Here is a 7,630-nt window from a genome sequence, read left to right as displayed (position 1 = left end):
TGAGGCAAAAAGAAAAAATCAGTACTGATTCTACCTTTATTTAAAATTTTGATATTTTGCACCCTACTCCCAGCCATAGGTTTGACCCACAGGGATCATTAGCACTGAACAGACCACTAAATCCAACTTGATCTGTGCAACATCCAAAATCGAGATGTGATGATGAAGGCTTTTCCCAGTTTAAAGCACGCCAATAAGACCTGGAGAGTAGGAGATAGCAGCGTTTTAGATGCATTGGTAAGACAAATGCATGCCACAGAGTGGAAAATAAAGCCCCCAGTCATACAGGGACCTGTATTTTTAAGGGATTTCTGGGGTTCAGTGGTCTCCAAGGTGTCAGGGTATCTCCCCCAAAGTGAAAGACAAGTTGCTGAACTTATCACCATCTATCAGTTCAGACAGAGAGACCATGCTTGATCTCTTTGGACTTTGGAAAACAGCATGCGTCATGTTTAGGTGTACTGCTTGGGTTTGTGCTTTACTTTGTGCTTCAGAAGGCTGCATAGCCCAGAGAAAGGGAAGGGTCTGCAGATGGTCCAGGCTGCATTACAAGCAGTTTGACCACTTGATCCTAATTAACCAGTGAGTTCAATGGTATTGAGAGTGTCTGTGGCCAATCAGGATGCTCTAAGGAGATGGTGGAAAGCCCAGGTAGGATAAACTATGTCAGAGACCCCTGAGATTTTGGAGTAGATCCATCTTGGGGTTTTGCAGGAAATCTACACTCACTTTGACAGGTAAACATCGTCCTTTTTATGAAACAGCTCTTGCCTTGCTATAGGTCCCTGGTAGAGATTACACACCTATTTATGGTACACAGTCAGCTGCAACCTGAGTCCTCATCATAAATAGAATATCATCTTGTCCACTAGGTTATTAAGTCAGGCAGGATCAACAACATTTCATCATCAAGTGGAGGGCTATAAAGAGGACAGGCCCAAGCAAGTCCTGAGGTCACAGGTAAGCTTCAGGTGCGGATGTCTCATACTCCCAGTGTGTGTACTCTCATTACCACTTCCACCTTCATCAGAGCCTACAGATTTATGAAGAGTTCTTCATGACCAGTTGAGTAAGGATGCAAAAAATTGAGCCTGATCTGTAGATAACTGCACAATATGCTGGCAACCACTGGAAATATACTGCTGCAGCTTTGCAAATCTCATGCGTACCCTACATTAAAGAGAGAGAGCATGAGGTATCTACACTGATTCATATCCAGTGGTTATCATTGAGGGTCAATGATTTGAAAAGAGCACATTTAGTTTAGCAAGTACATTTGAAAAGTCTGTGGATGGACCCCTTGGAGTGTATCCAGAGAGTGAGAATATTTGTATCTATTCTCTTTTGACTCACCACTGTATAAGAAGTGATTTGTGATTAAGAGGTGAGGATGACATGCTTTGTGCATATTAGACTCTTGCAGCCACCCCAATGCTTGCTCATTGGGCTCATGAACCATGTAGTTATTCATAGTATTGATAATGTGGATTTACCCACACTAGAGATTACCTCACTGTTGCCAGTACCTAATCAGCTTGCCACAGTATCCAACCATGAGCAACAAGATCATACCATTACCAGGTTGACCAGTCAGCTAGATTCCTTCAATTATGGAAGAGGCAATGATTTTTTTCTCCTCACTGGGGTAGATACCCCTTGAGGATTAAAATTTGCCTGACATTCTTATGGCAGCAATACCAGCTGTGGATAATATGAACTCCTTATTCATAATCATGCTTCCCACAAAATATTGCTTTGGACCAAGGAACTTCTTTTACAGTGAAAACAGTAAAGCAGTGGGCTGATGCTCTTGAGATTTGCTGGTCTTATTTTGTACCTTATCACCCACAAGCTGCAGACATTTTAGAACTATAGAGTTCTAAAGATGTACGAGAGTACCATCTGGAAGACCATGCCATGTGAAGTTGGGTATTATCTTTACATCTAGTACATGGTCTCATCAGGACCAACATATGGTGGTTTTTTAGGCTTTAGGTACCCAAGGTGGAAATGGGGATAGCGCCTATTAGTATTACACCTAATGATCTACTACCCAAATATTTGCTCCCTCCTATTTAAAAGATTACCACCTCTGGCCTCTGCTGGTTTAGAGGTCTTAATGTTCAGGGAGAAACTATTCCATCAAAAGACACAATAATAATTACCCTGAATTAGAAATTGAGAGTGCCACATAGCCATTTTGGTATCCTCAAATCACTGGATGAACATGATACAAAAGGGGGTTCAGTATTTAATGATTAACTCTGATTTGCTTAAGGAAATAAGGTTCCTGCTACTCAAAAGGCAGGTAACAGACCTTCCAGGTGGAGTTTAAAAAGGTTATTGGCTCTACCTATATTTTATTCCTTACTGTGTCTTACATAAATTCATAATATTTTAGCTAATTTTTTAATTCCCTGTCACGCCTTCCCCTATTATTTTATATGGGTCATATTCGTCGTATATATCTTCACCAATTACTCCACAAAATACGGAATATCAAGATGGAATTATGACAGAACCAGAAAATGAATGAACAGCACCTAGAAATTCTAAATTTGGAGCTAGATGCATTCACTAATGTTATCTTGGATTCACTCTTTTGGAGATCGGATATTTTAACTTGTATAAGGTACATTTACATTATTTGAGGGAGCATTTTTATTTATTTACTTGCTTGTTTGTTTTATGTTTGGAAGGACAGTACATGCTGATGTTGGGTGACCAAAGGATGGATTGTAGTGGGCATTTGTCATGCTTTCTGACTTCTAGCACATTTTGCACACCCTACATTCAGGGGATTTCCTATGTTATGAGACCCATCTCCCAAAGGTGGTAACCAATACTCCCCTTAAAGTAGGGTACCCTTGATTCAAAGAAGAGTGACTTGAGAATAAAGACTTACATGGAATTGATTTTGATGAGTGTCAAAGAGATATACAGCTGTCAGATGCATCAGAGGCCATGGTCCTAACTGCTGTATCCCGTATCTTCATTAGCAATAGCAGCTGTGGTGCCTGTGCACAGTGGAGATAGAAGTGGCAGTAGGCAATCTGGGCTATTGCAGAATCTTCCCAGCAGATATTTTTCTTTCTTCTTTGCCCTCCTACCATCAATTCTCAAAAATCAGCAAAAGGGATCCTGCTAAAAAATGAATCAGATGATGTCACTCCTCTTCTCAAAACCATCCCATGGTTCTCACTCACAATAGAAGCTGATGTCCTTAGACTGGTCTACAAGGCCTTCCACAATCTGGCCCTCTCATCACCTCTCTGACCTCAACTCCTATCACTTTTCTCCTGGCTCACTCTACTCCCACTACGCTGGATTCCTTGCTATTCCTAGAAGCCTTTGCATCTATGGTTCCTTCTTCTTCTTCTTCTTCTTTTTTTTTTTTGAGGAAGATTGGCCCTGAGCTAATATGTGTTGCCAATCTTCCTCCTTTTTTCCTTTTTTTCTCCCCAAAGCCGCAGTAGATAGTTGTATGCCACAGCTGTACATCCTTCTAGTTGCTCTATGTGGGACGCTGCCCCAGCATGGCTTGATGAGTGGCGTGTAGGTCCGCGCCCAGGATCCAAACCAGTGAACCCCAGGCCACCGAAGTGGAGCATGTGAACTTAGCTGCTACACCACTGGGCTGGGCCCTGGTTCCTTCCGTCTGAACACTCTCCTCCCAGATATTCACATAGGTTATTTCCTCACTTCCTTAAAGCATTTGCTAAAATGTCACCTCAATGAGGATATCCCTGACCACTCTATTTTACATTGCAATTCCTCCCTTTTAATTCCTATTTCTCCTGCTTTAGGTTTCTCCAAAGCATAGTATATGACCTTCTAGAATAACATATATATATTTATTTTCCCTACTAGAATATAAGCTCTGTGAAGACATTTCTGCCTTTTGTTCTCAGCTATATCCTTAGTACCTGACACAGAGATGTTTTCAATAAACATTTGTTGAATTAATAAATGAATGAATGTATCTCTACTAAAGCAACCAAGAGGTAGAATTTGGATCTTTTCCCCCAGCTGTGTAGCCTCTAAACCTGATTATTTTGCCTTCCCAGAAATTCTCAAAGCTCCATTTATTAAAGTCTCTTTCTACTTAAACTAGCTAGATAGGTTTTTGCAAGTAAGAACCCCAACTTATATTAGTTTCCTTTTGCTACATAACAAATTACCACACACTTAATGGCTTAAAACAACCATCATTTATTATCTCACAGTTTCTATATGCCAGAAGTCTGGACATGGCAAGCTGCATTCTATGCTCAGGATCCCAAAGCTGCAATCAAGGTGTTGACAGGGGCTTTGACCACATCTGAGGCTTAAGGTCTTCTTCCAAGCTAACTGTTCCTTGGCAGAATTTAGTGCTTTGAAGTTGTAGGACCAAGGCCCTTAGTCCTTGATGCCACCCACGGTTTCTTACTGCATGGCCCTCTCCACAATATGGCAGTTTATTCTTTCAAGGCCAGCAGGAGAATCTCTCTGGCTTCAAATCTCTCTTCAGGGAAGGCCTGAACTTACTTTTAAAAGGATTGCTTGATTAGGTGAGGCCTCTCCAGGACAATCTTTGTTTTGATCAACAACACACAGTCAACTGATTAGGAACTTTAATTACATTTACACAATTTATTCACCTTTGCTACATAACAGGACCTTATTATGGGAGTAAAATGCCACCATATTCACAAGTCCTGCCAACAGTCAAGAGGAGGGAATTATATAGAGTATGTACATGGGGAGTTGGGAGTCTTTGGGACCACTTAGAATTCTGCCTACCACACTTGTTATCCACTTGAAACTTTTCACATCTATAAACCTCAGATATATTAAAGATCTAGAATGAAATAAATTACTTGACCTTGGGATAGGTAAAGACTTCTTATACAAGACAAAAATGTGCAAAGGATAAAAGAGAAGATTGATAAATTTAACTACAGTAAAATTAAGAATTTCTGTTCATGAAAGGATACCACTAAAAAAGTGAAAGAAAAGCCAAAAGCTGTGAGAAGATATTTCTAGCCATACGACTAACAGATTACTGTCTGATTGAAGTCCTGATCAATAAGAAAAAGATAACTCAATAGAAAAATGGACAAAAGGTATGAATGAAGCTTTTACAGAAGGAACTTGAATGCCAATAAACATATAAAAAGATATTTGACCTCATTAGTAATAAGGAAAATGCAGATTAAAACCATAATAAGATGTCATTTTATACCTACTAGATTGACAAAAATTAAAAAGTCCTAGGATCAACTATTACAGTGTTAAAGAGAATTCCTGTTCACTCCTGGAGAAAATGTATGTGTGTATACAGTACTGCTTTAAAAATATTTTGGCATTTTCTAGAAAAGATGAAGATGTGAATGCCTTATGGAATTCCACTTTTTGATATATATCCTAAAGATTGTAATATGTGTGCCAACAGACATAGTTAAGACAGTTTATTTATAGGAGCATCATTTGTAACAGGAAAAATATGGAAACATCAAAATATCCATTGATGTCTGTCTCTGTGTCTTTTCTTCTCATAAAGACACCAGTTGTTGGATTTAGCGCCCACCCTAATCCAGTATGACCTCATCTTATATTAACTAATTACATCTGCAAAGACCCTATTTCCAAATAAGGTCACATTCTGAGGTTCTGGGTAGACATGAATTTTGGGGAGACGCTATTCAACCCAGTACAATATTCTTATTGTTGCATGTCGCTAGTGCTCATTCATTTGATTTTGTTGATGGGCATTTGGGTTGTTTTCAGGTTTTTGTTCTTGTGAACTATGGTCTGACATAAATATCCTGTACACGTGTCCTGGAACACACAGCCAAGAGTAGTCTTTAGCATGTATATTTAGGATTGTACTCAGTGGATCTTAGGGTATGAGAATGTCCGACTTTATAAAATACTACTGAACTATTTTCCAAAGTAATTGCAACCAATTAACATCCCACCAGCAAAGTATAATTTGCTTCACGTTCTCATCAATACTTGGAATTGTCAGACTTTTAAATTTGCCAAACAAATATAAAATTATATTATCATCTTGATTTACATTTTCTTGATGGCTAATGATGTTGAAAGTCTTTTCACATGTTTATTGCCTACATGAGTTTCCTGTTCTATGAAATGCCTGTTTGTGTCTCTCTCACCATGTATGTATTGGATTTGTTATGCTTTACTTAATGATTTGGATTTGTTCCTGCTACCAGTCTCTGGTAGAGTTGTGCTCTATGTTTATCTGTCCCAGTTTATAACTTGTCTTTTCATTTTCTTTATGAACAAAGCTCTTATTAATCTTTTAATAAAAATCTTTCAATTTTTAAATTTGTCAGTCTTTTATATTTAATGCTTCCTTTGTGTTTTGTTTAAGCAATCTTTCCTTCCATTACTACAAGGTCTAAAAAACATTCGCTGATATTTTTTACTAAAAGTTTTAAAGTTATGTTTTTGACATTTGAATCACTAATCTACATAGAGTTGTTTTTTGCATATGGTGCCGGTTCAATTTCTTTTATGGTGTTTGGCTTATCCAGATTTCTTTCCTTCATTTGGCAATTTCTTCATCTATGTTTTCCTGGAAAACTTTCTATTTCATTAGGCTTTCAAACTGATTACTCAAAATATCCATAGAATTCTCTTGTTTTAAATTTTTCTCTCTGTAGTGATGCTCGCTTTTCTTTCTAAGTTGTTTTATTGTATCTTTTCTATTTTCTTCATCTTTCTTAAAAAATGATTATTTCACTCTTTACAGAGAACAAGCTCATGGTTTTATTAGTTATCTCTACTAGGGTTATTTTTCCTACTTATTAATATCCATTTATCACATTAATATCTCCTTTCCAATTTCTTTGGGAGTATTTCATTGAACTTTGGTAGAATGTGATTAAACTAAAGCTTAGTTAATTTGTTTTCACTCTTCCTCCTTTCCTAATAAATGCACTTTAGGTTATAGGTTTTCTTCTGGGTATTACTTTGGCCCATCCCTTAGATTTTTGATATATAGTACTATCATTTTCCTCTTCATTCTAAAGAGTTCGCAATATCCCTTGATATGTTGTCCTTAACCCAAGAGTTATTCAAGTGTGTACAGTTTAATGTCCAAGCATTTGGAACATTTTACTGTCTGCCTGTTGTTGTTTTCCATTTTCATTTTGATGTAGTCTGAGAATATGGCTTATACGATATCAGTTTGGGAGCTTTATAATTTCTTTTATGGCCTACTTTGTGGAGAATTTTTATGAGTGTTCTATGTATGTTTGGAAAAGTTCATTCTCTGGTTAAAAATAAAAAGAAAATGTAGATACTGTATATGATATACCAAGAAAATGATTTGTGTTATCCCAGTATAGCGTTATACCTTCCTTTCTTCTTATTTAATCTGTTTCTGAGAGATGTGTTAGTTTGTTACTGTCATTGTCGGTTCCTCAAAATGTCCCTGTTCTGTTAGTTTTTCCTGTATTTCAGAACTATTTTGTGAGATAAATGTTAGAAGTGTTGTCTGCTCTTGGTAGCTGCATCCTTTTAAAATATGGAATATCTCTGTTAATATTCTTTGCTTTGGTATCTGTATTATCTAATTCCATCAACACACCTGCTTTCGTCTTGATATTTCCTTGCAAAC

Source organism: Diceros bicornis, chromosome 34 (assembly GCF_020826845.1).
Source record: "Diceros bicornis minor isolate mBicDic1 chromosome 34, mDicBic1.mat.cur, whole genome shotgun sequence".
NCBI classification, from domain to species: Eukaryota; Metazoa; Chordata; class Mammalia; order Perissodactyla; family Rhinocerotidae; genus Diceros; species Diceros bicornis.
Note: the sequence above shows the minus strand (reverse complement) of the source record.